This window comes from Protopterus annectens, chromosome 3.part1 (assembly GCF_019279795.1).
Source record: "Protopterus annectens isolate FY-2018-M chromosome 3.part1, PAN1.0, whole genome shotgun sequence".
In the NCBI taxonomy this organism is placed as follows: Eukaryota; Metazoa; Chordata; order Ceratodontiformes; family Protopteridae; genus Protopterus; species Protopterus annectens.
Genome location: NC_056732.1, coordinates 146,400,654 through 146,415,365, shown reverse-complemented (window position 1 = coordinate 146,415,365; position 14,712 = coordinate 146,400,654). Strand labels below are relative to the sequence as shown.

Below are 14,712 nucleotides of genomic sequence, written 5' to 3'. Positions count from 1 at the left end.
TTGTCTTTTTAAAAAACAACTCAACCAAGCAAATGACATGTAAGAATTATATTTACGTATATTTAAACTTTGAAGTTGTTGCTTAGAACAAAATACTATTCCTTGTAATTAAGCAATGATCTGTTGATAACATCATTTCACTTGTCTAATGATAGCATTTACTGTGTAATTGATTGCAGTGCCATATGAAATTCGGCAGCTGATGTAGTTTGAGAATATGTCAAGTTTGAGATGCTTATGTGGGTTAGTAGAAACACAGCAGGCAAGTCTCCTTCTGCAAGTACAAGATGTTTAGGCCCGTCCTTGCCTTGATCTACATTTTTGTAGTCAAAACTGTAAACAGAAAATCATGAACTAGTCTGTATGAAAACAAGAATAAGATTACCTTTATTTTGAATAGTCTGGCTGCAGGACATTTGGGATGTGTCCCTTCAGCTACTGCGACAACCCAACACCTTTTAAATCTAAAAATTCCTCTACTTCATTTCTTGGTCATGACGTAGTCCCTAGGCTAAGTATTGGCTGCACTCTCCAGTACTTACTTTGCCATAAATAGGGACAAAACGTGGTTTTCTGTTGTTAGCTCATCTCTATTAAATTCTTAGAAATGCCTCCAATATCATGATAATTTGAGAAAAATAGAAGTGAGAGTAGCATAGGTGAAGTAACGGAGCATCTCTGGGAAGGGAAATATTCCTCAAATTGCATGGGAGACCAGCATTTGAAACCGACCACTTGGGTGTCAGGCCTAGTGCCAGATGTGTTTCCTCCCCTAACCTAAATAATTTTTTGTCATCTCTGATGCTCTACACATTCAAGGGAATTGGTCTTTGTTTGCCTCCAGAAAATTCCCACTGTCTGAGTTCAGTACACCTAGACAGGTTTGGGGGATCCCTGTAACCACCATACAGTTGTCAGTCCTGTAAACTTTACATCATGCCAGCCCACCCCATCTCATTCTTCATTGCAAATGTTCATTCAAAATAATGGTAAGCAGCCAGTGCAGGTGGTAGCTAAGTTGCAGAGATGGTCTTTGGCAACTGCTTTATGTTGGCATCTGGACTTGCAGGCCAAGCCTACTTTAGGCAGCCTCTGGTACTGGGTCATATATTATGGCATGCTGTGCAAGTATTGTGCCCCTGGTGTCTGATTTGACATGAAGTCAGGCATATAAGTTCTGGTATTGCATCCCCCATCTGATATTGCATCCCCCAGCACTGGCCATCCAGCTACAGATACAAGCACTGGGTTCCTCAGTGCATCCATTGGCCTACCTGCTGTTTGCTACCCTGAAATTGGCTCCTTCATTGTCAGAGTCTGTGGACCAAGCTTTGTTGCTGCAGCATGACGTCTTCACAAATGGGCAGTAATTTCTCAATATAAAATGGCAACTGGTTGGATACTTCATTGTGAGTTTTTCATCAGATAGCATAGGCAGATATTAACTACTTATGTTTTACTTGACATAAAGCTGGCCTTGGCTGGCTAGAGAGTCTATCCTCAAGACTTTCTGTTTTTTATAGGTTAAAAACCATTACTGTATTTAAATGTATTCACTATGTTTTTTGGTGAAGTAATGTGAAGGGGTATTGTCTTTTGTTTGTCAATGGAATAAATGAACAGCATGGTGGATTCTTGTGACACTGCCAGACCAGCTGTCTGGAATTTTGTAAATAATTTGTCACTTGTGAATATTGATATAATTTATACAGAACTGTATGTTATATACAGAGTTTCAAGATTGTAACCACAGCATACCCTGCCAGAACATAAATGATCAACTTACAAAACTTCAAGAAAATAAGTTGAAATTAAGTGCTTTATGATGTGCTATAAAAGTTAGTTAATGCACAAAGGAGACAGGATGTCTAGAACTAGAATTTTCTTTCTGTTGTCTTGGAGAAAAGTAATTGCTAGGTTTAAAATGTAAACTGTTGTATTGATTTATGACTTCCTAGCAGCTGCACATCTGAGAGATATGTAGTTTTAACACAGAGATGTTAGTTTCTGGTTTAGCTTGGGAACTAAAATCAGGTGACAAAAGTGATGTCATCCAAGCTAACCCAGCAGTAATATGTGATACTGATTTAAAAACTCTCAGAGAGAGAGACTTTGCATTTTGTGTTTTGTCTTTGGCCTGGAAACATCCACCATCAGCACTTCTGTCTGCGTGTTCTCTGTAAGACTTGGGGCATAGTATCTCTCTTAGATATAGATAGGAATATTCCAAACATTAGTTTAGATGTTTTCTGTATTTATTTGAGACTGTCCTGCAATGTTGTTATAAAATATTTCCTGTGATTTTGAACTCTATAGTTACTATGTTGCTTTGAGTATTGTCTTGTTCTTTTATTATTTATTATTGAATATATTTAAACCTATTTTTGTAGCTGATATTTGTGGGACATATTTAAGCTCTTAGAGTACTTGCATATGTATTTGATGACACTGTACATTCCAGTCCTAAATATCCTTGCAAGTCTTGGTCACACCATTTGAATAATAGTAACCTTTCACAGTAGGATTGGTCACCCTTTGGAAAGGCCTTCTAGTAGCTGATAAGTAGGGGTTGGTAGCAGTGATAACTACCTTATAGTCTGGGCAGAAGGGGGCATAGATGGTAAACCTGTGCCAGCCTTCCCCAGGTGTGTGTATTTGTATAAAAAACAAATCTCAGTGTGTGTGTCATCTACTTGAGTAGGGACATGAAGCGCTTGTTAGACAGAGAGGGTGCTGGAGATCTTGGCTTGACCCTTTAGCTGAGATCTTAACCCTATAGCTGTGCCAGTGGGGAGTCTTATTGGGGATCTGGAGAAAGAGGGAGAAACCATCCCCTAGACTGACTGTGATCTCTGTGTGCTTTGAAGGGAAATTGTACTTTACTGTGTGTGTACTTGTCATCCTCCCATTGTGTACATCCCTCACTGTTGCTAGTGGTGAGGATTGAGGCTCCTTTATTACTGTGCCAGTGCAGGGGCATCACATATTAATTATTTGGCAGTGGTGGGTTATCCACATCACATATTAATTGGCTGGTAATGGTGAGTTAGCCACATCACATATTGTGGCTTGTAGTGGTGTGGATATTGAATTCCTGTGTACAGTGGTCACTAAAGGTGTTTGTACTCTCAATAAAGCCATACAGTGAACGTTGAGTTCATATCACAATTGTTTTATTTATTTTTTGTTAGCTTATTCAGAGAGAGCAGGCAAGCATGTTAGCAGAAGAGTATTGCAAGCTGACAAGGAGCCAGTTGGCTGAGATGTGCCAGGCTAGAAGACTGGTGCATGCCATCCTGACTAAAGCAGACATGATTGCAGCTTTAGTCACAGCTGCATCACGGAATAGCAACCAGGAAGACAATCAGACTGGCTGTGGAGATGTACAACTCTCAGAAAATGGACAACTCAACCTTTCCACAGAGGACTTAAAAATCCGTCTGGAGTTAGACTTGAACTGGAGGCCAAGCATTTGGATACAGAGGCAGCAGAGAGACTAAGATGTGTAAAGACTGAGGAAAATAAGAAACTGCAATGTCTGAAGGCTGAGGAAAATGAGAAACTGATGCCTGGAAGCTGAGGAGAAGGAGAGGCAGAGGCAACATGAAAAGGAGATGCTGACTGCCAGAGACATGGAGGTAATGGGGAAGGGAGTAACTTAATCCCAGAAGCAACAAATGTCACTAAATTTCTTCCGCAATTTATAGAGGGGGATAATTTTGATAGTTTCAGTCATATGTTTGAGAGGGTATGTAAACAGTATAATGTTGACCAAGGGATCTGGGTATGGTTCCTGGCCTCCTTACTCCATGGCAAAGCTGTAACTGTAATTTCTAAACAGTCTGATACTGATTGTTTAAATTATAATGTTGCAAAGAACTGTCTCTTAGAATGTTAGTACCTGAAGCTTATAGGAAAACGTTTTGTGAGCATAGACTCAAGGCAGATGAAAGTGTGTGTGAATATGTTCCTGAACTAAGCACTTATTTTCATAGGTGGGTGAGTGGATGTCAGGTCACCACTTTTGAAGGGCTGGCAGACCTTTTGGTGAGAGAAAAAGCCCTTAGCACTTTTCCTAAGGACAAGAGAATCTGGTTAGTTGATAGACAATGCACTACTGCAGATGAGTTGGGGAAGAAAGAAGACCTATACCTAGCAAGCAGGGTATCACTGCCCAGGAAAGGGACACTCAGTGCTGCTCATGGGTCTAAAGGAAGGGAAGCCACTAGTCCAAATACTTGTCCAGGACCAAGGGTTAAATGTTTTAAATGCAACCAGTGGGGCCATGTAGCATATAGATGTCCATGGAGGCAAGGTGGGGAAAAAAGGTGGAAGAGCCAGTAAGCGGGAATGACAGAATGCCAGCAGTAAGTTGTCTCGAGACAACGAGGGTACCAAACTACCACAAGAGGGTATATCCTATCTTAGTGAATGGGAAAGAGGCCATGGCTAAGATAGAAACAGCCACTGACCTAACCATTGTGAAGCCTGCAATGGGCAGTCTATTCCAGTTAGAGCTTTAGGAAGGACCCCATTCCAAATACCTTTGGCTAGGGTTCACTTTGACTGGGAGGGTGGAAAAGGAAGCAAGCAAATAGGTGTGTTTGAGGATATCCTTGCAGATGTCCTGATAGGGAATGATTTTGATAATGCAGTAACCTGTGTGCATGCAGTTACATGCAGTCAGGCTTGGAGACAAGCATGTGGGTCTGGTAGCCTGGGGGAAACCCAGACAGACTGCACACTTGCAGCCAGGACTGGTGAGATGGCTACTTCAGGGAGGGAGCTACCCTGTAGCAGTGAGACTGAAGGTGAGTCACAGCTGCTCGTGGGTACTGATGTTCCCTTGGACAGAGTGACTGCAAGGGCAGTGGTGAGTAGTAGTAGAACCCAGGCTGACAGTGAGGCACCGCTGTCAGAGGATGCCAGACTTCTTGTGGAAGCGGAGCTGGGAAGGGTTACAAGGAGAGAGTTGAGACAGGCTCAGCTCTCAGAACTTACATTACAAGGCCCGAGGGAGGTAGCTAGTGAGGCATCTGATTCTCAAGGGAAGGGGAAGTTTGTATACTGGGGAAAAGGGTTACTGTATAGAGAGTAGACCACTGAGGGAGGGCTACCGGATGGGAGAATACAGAAGTTGGTAGTGCCCAGTGCCTACTGTCTGGCACTTCTAGCCATAGCCCATGATATTCCCTTTGCAGGTCATATGGGCATAAAAAGTACAAAGAGACATATTATGCAGAACTTCTATTGGCCTGGAATTTCCAGAGATGTAACAGGATACTGCAGGACCTGTGAGCAGTGCCAAAAGGTAGACAAGGCAGGAGACAAGGTGAAAGCTCCTTTGATGCCTTTGCCTGTGATTGAGGAGCCATTTGAGAGGGTAGCTATGGATGGATATTGTGGGGCCTGTGAGTACCCCAAGTTCCACAGGAAGAAGTATATCCTACTGGTAATAGATTATGCTACCAGATACCCTGGGCAGTGGCTCTGTCCTCCATTGAGGCAGAAAAGGTGGCAAATGATGTGTTAGAGATTTTCAGCAGGGTAAGTTTCCCAAAAGAAATACTGACTGACAGAGGTGCCAGTTTCATGTCAGACCTGCTGGTTTGTCTGTGGAAGTACTGTGGGGTGAAGTATCTAAAGACCACCCCCTACCATCCACAGACTAATGGTCTTGTTGTGAGGTTAAACTGTACACTCGATACTGCGGGCATTTGCAGACCAGTTTAAGAGGGAGTGGGACATATATTTGCCCCATCTGTTTGCTTACAGAGAGGTGCCCCAGGAATCCACAGGTTTTTCACCCTTTGAGTTGTATGTGCATAGGGTGAGGGGACCTCTAGATTTGATTTGAGATGTGGGAGGGTGAGTTTGAATCCCGCAAGGAGTGTGTTGTGGCATATGTCCTAAACCTTAGGGCAAGGCTCAGGGAACTCATGGGTTTGCCCCAGAAGAACCTGGCAGAAGCCCAACAGCAGAAAAAGGTCTGGTATGACAGGAATGCCCAAGTAGGGAATATGCTGTAGGGCAGCAGGTAATGGTTCTCATTCCTGTCGGACACAACAAGTTGCAAGAAGCCTGGGAGGGACCCTACAAGGTAGTAAGGAATGGCAGTGATGTTAACTACATGGTAGAACTTAGGCAGGAGACAGGGGCACAAACTGTACCATGTTAACATGATGAAACCTTACCATGGTAGGGGGGGCCTTGTGCTGATTATTTCCAGTGGATGGCAGGAGGAGTCTGAGGGGGATCTGGTATCTCATCTCCTCGGTGAGGCTCGAACTCACACCTCAGTGGAAGGGGTAGCAGTGTCCCTGCAGCTATCCCCTACCCAGGTTCAAGAAATCTGAGCAGTGTTACAGGAGTTTGGGGACATGTTCACTGGGAAACCAGGGTGTACCCACCTGGTGCAGTACCATGTGGATACAGGACCCCAAAGGCCTATTAAGCAGGCCCCTTATAGGGTTCCTGAGAGAGTCAAACAGACTCTGAGGGAGGAGATACAGGAAATGTTGGAACTAGGGGTAATTCAGGAGTCCATCAGTCCCTGGGCCTCCCCGGTGGTGCTGGTACCAAAGAAGGATGGCAGCACTAGGTTCTGTGTGGACTAAAGGAAATTAAATAATCTCAGAGTCAAATGCTTACCCCATGCGTAGGACAGATGAATCCCTAGAGCAGCTGGGTGGGGCTAAGTATCTTACCACTATTGATCTTACCAAGGGTTACTGGCAGGTGCCCTTGACTCCCGGAGCTAGAGAGAGGTCAGCCTTTGTGACTCCTTTTGGCTTTTATGAGTTCATGAAGATGCCCTTTGGGAAGAAAAATGCCCCAGTAACTTTCCAGAGGCTGGTAGAGCGTATCCTAGCAGGAGCAGGAGATTTTACCCTTGCTTACCTAGATGATATTGCCATCTACAGCCATTCCTGGCATGAGTACCATCAGCATGTCAGGGAGGTACTGGGTAGACTACAGAGGGCAGGGTTGACTATTAAACCCAGCAAATGTCAGGTGAGTATGGCAGAGGTCTTCTACCTGGGACAAGGAGTGGGGAGTTGTAAGATCAGACCAGAACCTGCCAAAGTGGAAGCCATTCAGGCGTGGTCTGCCTCTGTTACCAAAAAGCAGGTGAGGGCATTCTTAGGGGACAGCAGGTTACTACCGAAAGTTTGTCTCCAATTAGAGTACCATAGCTGCTCCCCTCACAGATCTGACAAGGAAAAACAGGCCAGATAAGGTAGTGTGGACCCCAGCATGTGAGCAGGCATTCCAGAAGCTTAAAGGAGCTTTTGGAGTAGCCCCCCACATGTTACCCAGTCCAGATTACAGCAAAGATTTGTTGTGCAGGTGGATGTTTCAAACCATGAGGTGGTGGGGCTGTACTTAGCCAGGTTTCTTCAGAGGGGAAGAGCACCAAGTGGTATATTTCAGTTGTAGGCTCCAACCCAGGGAGGAGTGCTATGCAGCTGTAGAAAAGGAATGCCTAGCCATAGTGTAGGCACTGCAGAAACTTCAGCCTTATCTGTATGGAAGGAAATTCACTGTAGTTACAGACCACAATCCCTTAACATGGCTACATCGAGCCAGCAAGCAAAATGCCAAGTTATGAAGGTGGAGCCTAGGGTTGCAAGCATATGATATGACAGTGCAGCACTGCAGTGGGGTTAGAAATGCCAACGCAGATGGGCTGTCAAGACAGGAAATGGGGTAAGGTATTCCCAGATGAGCTCAACCCTCTCAAGCTATGTTTCTCAAGGGTCACTTGAAAAACTAGCTTGTGTTTTTGCGTTTTCGTTGGGGGGGGGGGGATTGTGACACTGCCAGCCCATCTATTTAGAATTTTGTAAATAATTCTATGTCATTTGTGAATATTGATATGATTTATACAGAACTGTAAGTTATGTACTGAGTTTCAAGAATGTAACCACAGCATACCCTGCTAGAACATAGAAGATTAACTTACATAACATAAAGTAAATAAGTTGAAATTAAGTGCTTTACAATGTGTTATAAAAGTTAGTTAATGCAGCAAGGAGACATGATGTCTAGAGCTAGAAGTTTCTTTTTGTTAAGTAATTACTGGGTTTAAAATGTAAACTGATGTATTTCTTTATGAATTCCTAGCAGCTGCACATCCGAGAGGTACGTATTTTAACATAGAGATGTTAGTTTCTGGTTTAGCTTGGGAACTAAAGTTAGGTTACAAAAAGTGAGGTCATCCAAGCTAACCCAGCAGTAATATGTGATACTGATTTAAGAACTCTCTCAGAGAGAGACGTTGCATTTTGTATCTTGTCTTTGACCTAGAAACATCCACCATCAGCACTTCTGCCTGCGTGTTCTCTGTAAGTAAGACTTGCGGCATAGTATCTCTCTTAGATATAGATAGGAATGTAGTAAAGATTAGTTTAGATGTTTTCTGTATTTGAGACTGTCCTGTAATGTTGTTGTAAAATATTTCCTGTGGTTTTGAACTCTGACGTTACTGTGTTGAGTATTGATTTTGTTATTTTATTATTTATTATTAAATATATTTAAACCTATCTTTGTAGCTGATATTTTTGAGACATAATTAAGCTCTTAGGGTACTTGCATATGTATTTGGTGACACTGTACAGGCCACTCCTAAATAGCCTTGTCTTGGTCACACTTACCATTTGGATAATAGTAACATTACACAGTAGGATTGGTCACCCTTTGGAAGGGCTGATAATGAAGGGTTGGTGGCAGTGATAACTACCTTATAGTCTGGGCAGAAGGGGGCATAGTTGGTAAACCTATGTCAGCCTTCCCCAGGTGTGAGTTTGTATATAAATCAAATCTCAAAGTGTAAGTGTGTGTGTGTGTGTGTGTGTGTGTGTGTGTGTGTGTGTGTGTGTGTGTGTGTTGTGTGAGCTACTTGGGCAGGGACAAGAGCACTGGCTGGACAGAGAGGGTGCTGGAGGTCTTGGCTTGACCTCAGCTGAGATCTTAACCCTGTAGCTGTGCCAATGGGGAATCTTACTGGGTATCTGGAGAGAGAGGGAGAAACAGACCCCAGACTGACTGTGATCTCTGTGTGCTCTTAAGGGAAATTGTACTTTACTGTGTGTGTACTTGTCATCCTCCCATTGTGTACGTCCCTCACTGTTGGCAGTGGTGAGGACTGAGGCTCCTTGATTACTGGGCCAGTGCAGGGGTGTCACAATTCTACTCAGTATTTGGTAGAAGTCAGTCAGTAGGTAGAAAGGGGTGGCTGTGAACTTCTTCATTTACTGACTAGTGAAACTATCATGGTGGTTGTGAATAGTCTGAAGTATGCATGGATTAAGATGTGGATCATGACCAACTTGTTTAAAGTGTACATGAAATACATGGGGTAGTTACAAGGATTGAAGAAACATATTTGCAAGATCAGTGGGCAGCCATCATATGTGTTAAATGTGTAGGATTCACCATAACACAGATGAGATGGTAAAGCAGCTAGAACAGTTTGAACAGCATTTTACTGGAAGGGCAAGAAAGTAACATTTGAGGCTGTTTGGCATTTTGGAAAAGATGGGCTGGAGTTTGAAAGGTGAGGAAAAGATGAAATCTCTAGATTATGTGAAAAACCAAGATGATGGATTGGACTGGGTTTGCAAAGGCAAGCATTTCCTGACTTGGAACTGAAATATGGGAAAGGAAAACTTGGCTAAAGCAGGATGAGAGTGATAGGCTGGCAAAGGTGATACCTGGTAAGAGTTGCTTTGCTCTTGCCATAGAAGAGATGTAGGAATGTCAATACACAACATGTGCAAAGTTGATTAACAGGCCAAAAATTAGACCATTTTGGTAGGTATGTCCTGCTTCATGGCACTTATGTTAATACTCACCTGTTACACTCATCCTGCTTTCGATGAGTTTCCTGTAACAATGTTATGTCTTGGTGCACCTCTCATAGATATTTCAATACCCTCCTTCTTGTTTGTTCTTCCACCAAACCATTCACAATACGAAGGATTGATTTGCCACCTAAAGTTTATAAAACTGAAATTAGACAAGTTATAGAGGAGAGAGTGGTATGTCAGCAGTGTGTGTTAGTCATTGGAGGTGACTGTACTTTAACTGTGGCACAAAACGAGGAAAAACAGTGTCTTCACCAAGGGAAAACGTTTGTTCCAAATATGCAGAATGCATGGCTGGTGAGATGTAAATTTTGATAACCCATTGGATTGCACCTTTTTCTCAGGTAAATATGGGAATTGTTTCAGATTGGATAGAAGTTTTGTAGCAGAAGAATATGAATACCTGGTAGGACAAGTATATACTTGCCCTAAGTTGTTGTCAGATCCATTCCCTAGTGGAGTGTTCATTATATAAACCCTTCCTTATTAAACAAGAGAGACTGGAGAATAGGGGTCACATTGTTCCCCCACCCTTGTAGACGTCTTGAACTTAAGTCATAGAAGATTTCTATAAAAGTTTAGATTCTGATCAAGGTAGTGTACTAGAAGCTTGGAATGTAGTCAATGTTAGAATAAAACAAGATCTTAGAGGAAGGGGGGTGAAGGACTAGGAAGAGAAGCAGATATTTCTTAAATAGTATGATGGATCTGTAATGAAACTGGGCATCCCTGTCCACAGAACAAGTCCAAGAATTGCAACAGTTATTAAGGAATTTGGATGGTTACCTCACCGAGGAGTTAGAGAGAATTCAGACAGCCACACAAATTAAATACTTAGCCAGTACACCAAGACTAGTAAAATTAATGGATTCCAGGCTCTGGCAACAAAAGTCTGAGAAACAGATTTTGTAGATTAGAGACCCACCCTCAGATGAGATGATTTATGAACCCTATGAGATAGGGTTAAACTTCAAGGAATATTAAAATAAAGCAACAACCACGGACCAAGTGCCAAACAGTCACAATTAAAAAAAAAAAGTTGTTTGTGGGTGAGCAGCAGCTATCCGAGTGCTTTTTTATTTTCAAGGAATATTACTTGGATTTGTACACAGAGCACATAACCAACATATTAGTTTGCCAAGGTTAAAGGAATTTCTTAGTTGGCTAGGAGTACCACAGTTAGGTCTGATGGAAGGTGCTAGTTTAGTAATCCTGTTACATTACAAGAAATAAGAGAAAAGCTGGAAAAATATGACCTGCATAACATTTCCAGGTTGGTATTGTTTGCTGATATCTTGATAGAATTTTGGAGAGAAGCTTAGAAAGTGGTATGTACTTTTTAATACTGTTCTCAGAAATCAAGAAATACCAGAATCTTGGAAAGAAGTGGTAATTTCTATGATCCATAAAGAGGGAAAAGATCCATCCAACCCAGGTTACGGTTTTGAACCACGATTGCAAGACTTTTGTGTTGATCTGTGTTAATAGACTGGCAAAGGTGGTTCTTTGTTTAATCAAAGGGGATCAAAGAGGTTTTATAAAGGTATGACAAATGTTTGGTAACATACTATTAGTTTATTTTAATACATGCAGAAGCCGAAAGGTTGGGAAAACCCCTGTTAGCACTAGATACTGAAAAGGCTTTTGACCGGGTATCCCTGGAGTATTTGTGGATTCTTTAGAGAATGGGTTTCCTCCTAGAATTATCCAAATGCTTAATCTATATAACAGACTTCAGGTTAGAATTGAGATTAATGATAGGGCGTCAGCCATGTTTAAAGTGGGGAGAGGTACCAAACAGTGATGCCCACTCTTCCTGCTTTTGTTTGCCTTGTACTTGGAGCCCCTAGCCATAAAAATTAAGCAATCTCCCCTATGGGGTTGGGAGCAAAATGGTTTTAGTGTAAGCTAGCTATGTTTGCAGATGTTATTTTTTTCTCATTGACCCAGACAAGGATCCGCTGATTTTATCTGAAACATTAAGGCAGTTTCAGATGTTAGTGGGATACAAGTTAAATGAAGGTAAATCAAAAAACATTTTTGTTGACTATGTACACTCATTTAGTCTAGTCTTGCAGTTTCCAAACATGTGGGGGTGTTATAAAATGCAATATTTGTGTGTCTGGATTATGAGGTATGCTGAGGACTCCCCATTGGAAACCTGGCAGAAGTTAAAAGAAATAAATAGGAAATATGCTGAGGAGATGGGAGACAATTGAAATGGAACTAGATCAGAAAATACAAGCTATTAAAATGTTCGTAATCCCTCTAAACTTGTATTTTTGGCAACTAATCATGCATACTCCAACACAAGAGAAATGGATAACTCTTGAAAAGGCTGTGATCAAATTCATCTGGGGTGGTAAGAAACACAGGGTAGATCGGAAAACCATGCTGTCCCCACTGGAAGGAGAGTTGGGACTCCCAAACCTAGTTTATTATCATTTCTCCACTCAGCTGAGGATGAATTGGAAATTACTTGGTTCTTTATGTACTGCAAATTGTAGAGAGATACTGAAACTAGCTAATGGGAGGATTTAGTATAGCTAGATGTTGGCCTCCTGTCCACAGGTAGACAAAACTTATGATTACAAGGGTCTGTAGATTACCTGACAGGAATACTAGAGAAATAAGTTGGGAGGGAGAATTGCAACCTGGTGACTTTTTGGTCTAAGGCCTAATGGATTAAGTGGACCAGTCTTCCAAATGTACCATAATGAAAAGTTCACACTTTAGAAACAGAACTATAAAATCCTGGGATCTGCTTAAGGTGGGGGAGGATCTCAAGCTGAGGGATATTACTAACATTCATAAAACTGAGAAACAAGATTGGTTGAGATATCATGGACTGTTATCGAAATTAGGAAAATATGAAGCGGGGATTGAAAAGGAGAAAGTAGAAAAGCCCCTTAGACTTGAATTATTTCAGGAGAGCAGAACTATTGGCCTGGTTAAAGTCAGTCTTAGCAGGCTATATAGGGCATTAAGGGAAACTAGCAAGGGTAGAGGAAATAGAATAATAACTAAATTGGAAAAATGCCCTTGGAATAACTCAGCTGAGAGACAAATGGCAGGAAATATGTCCCCAAAAGAGTAGCAAAAGAAAAGAAATTTCCAAATATTTGGTTGGAAATGCCTCCACAAATATTTTTGTATATCACACAAACTAGCAGTAATGTTTCCTAATTCAGACTAGATGTGCTGGAGATGCCAGAAGTTATTAATGTGGTCTTGGAAATGTATGTTTTGGGAGTGTGGTATGTTGCAAGCTTTCCATAAAAAGTTAGATTAGTGTGTCTGGATCCCTAGATCTTTTCTACTATGAAAATGGCAGATTACTTAACAGAGTGAGTACTTGATTCAGAACAAGCAAATTCAGATGGGACCTAGTGTTTTTGATTTGGTTGGTGTCAAATCCACTTCACCCTCAACTATAGAAGGTAGTAGTGGAACAGATGCACAGCTTGAAAGAACAGGAGTTACAGTTTATTAGATACAGTAAGGGCAAGTATCTTGGGTATAAGTGACAGTTATGGGATGCATGTTTGAGGAATAGACAACAGGAAGGGCCCTAAAAAGAAACGGTAACATGATATGCTTGTAAAGGTACACTAAAGACAGTTGAATTTCAATTATTTTCACTTTTACTATTTTATTTATTGCAGTGATTCATCTTAAAAGAGGAAGATAAGGTATGTATTTGTATGGTATTTTCTCTGCATGTTTGTATGTTCCTCTTTTTGACCAGCAGCAGATGAACCTGATTAAGGTTCCTTTAATTCAGTTAAATTTTGAGTGTACTCTGCATTGTATTTACCAAATTTACCAATGGATGATGTTAGGTATTGTGCACTTACTAATGAATGTTGTGTTATAAATAAAGCTGCTTTTATATATTAAAAAAAAGCACTCTTGCAGGCCTCTTTCTCTCCCAAGGTAGCTATGATTGACATTTCCAGGTAAAACAGTTCGTCCCTCCCAATATGTAACTGCTGGGGTTTCCCAGCTGGTGGATTCAGTCATTCCACATCCAGCACTGAGGAGAGGATTTGTTAGTTTTGCCTCAGAACAGGAGTTATCTAGGTGCATAGAATCAAAACTTTCTTCCACTATGTCTGCGAGGTTGACTGTGTTGATGTATAGTCCTTTTGTGCAATTGGACTGGAGCAATGGGATGAAGGCCCTGGTCAAGCCCCAAATTAAGTTAGGTATCCTCTCTTCCCCCTCTGTATGTATGGTAACTACAGAAGGACCCATGCCCTCTACCTCCTATGCTCCTTCCCTGAGCTTACCTTTAACACCTGGAGATCTAGAACCTACTGGATTTTCCTTGACTTATGTCAGCACCGATAGCCTTCATTCATCAGCATTGACCCCTCCCTTGGCACTGATGGTCTTAATACCAACTGTGTGCCAAGGCCCACTAGATAATTTGGTTATCAGTGTTATTGGATCTGTGCTGGTCATGACACCTATCTCCTTATGGCGTTCTCCATGTCAGCATCATCAGCAATTGAGCTGTCAGTACTTGATGCTTTCCTTTGCTGGGGCTTGATGCCATTAACTCTGTGTCATTGTCTTGGGGATTGAAGTCAATGGTGAGACTGATGACCTTGATACTAGTAGTGTTGAGTAGTAGTTGGGATTTTGGATATGATGCCACTGCAGCCAGTCAGGTTGAGAGGCACCCTCACCATTGATTCCACCCTGAGACACCTCTTAGTTTTAGAGCTTTAGGACTCTCACCATTGTCCAAATGGGACATGGAGCCAGAAAGCCACCACTTATGCACACTGCTTTGAGAAGAGTAATCTGAGTAGTTGGAAAAATCTACTCTGTCTCT

At 41.9% G+C, this 14,712-nt stretch overlaps 1 long non-coding RNA gene across 2 annotated transcripts in view; it reads left to right on the top strand.

Moving 5' to 3' along the window:
- LOC122798048 overlaps positions 1–14,712 on the top strand; it is a 553,957-nt gene that overhangs the window by 498,377 nt on the left and 40,868 nt on the right. The window contains exon 4 of one of the 2 annotated variants that reach the window (XR_006364209.1): positions 13,535–13,561. The exons of the other annotated variant lie outside the window; for it this stretch is intronic. This is a non-coding gene — a long non-coding RNA (uncharacterized LOC122798048). The remainder of the gene's footprint in view (positions 1–13,534; positions 13,562–14,712) is intronic. 2 annotated transcript variants of the gene reach the window in all.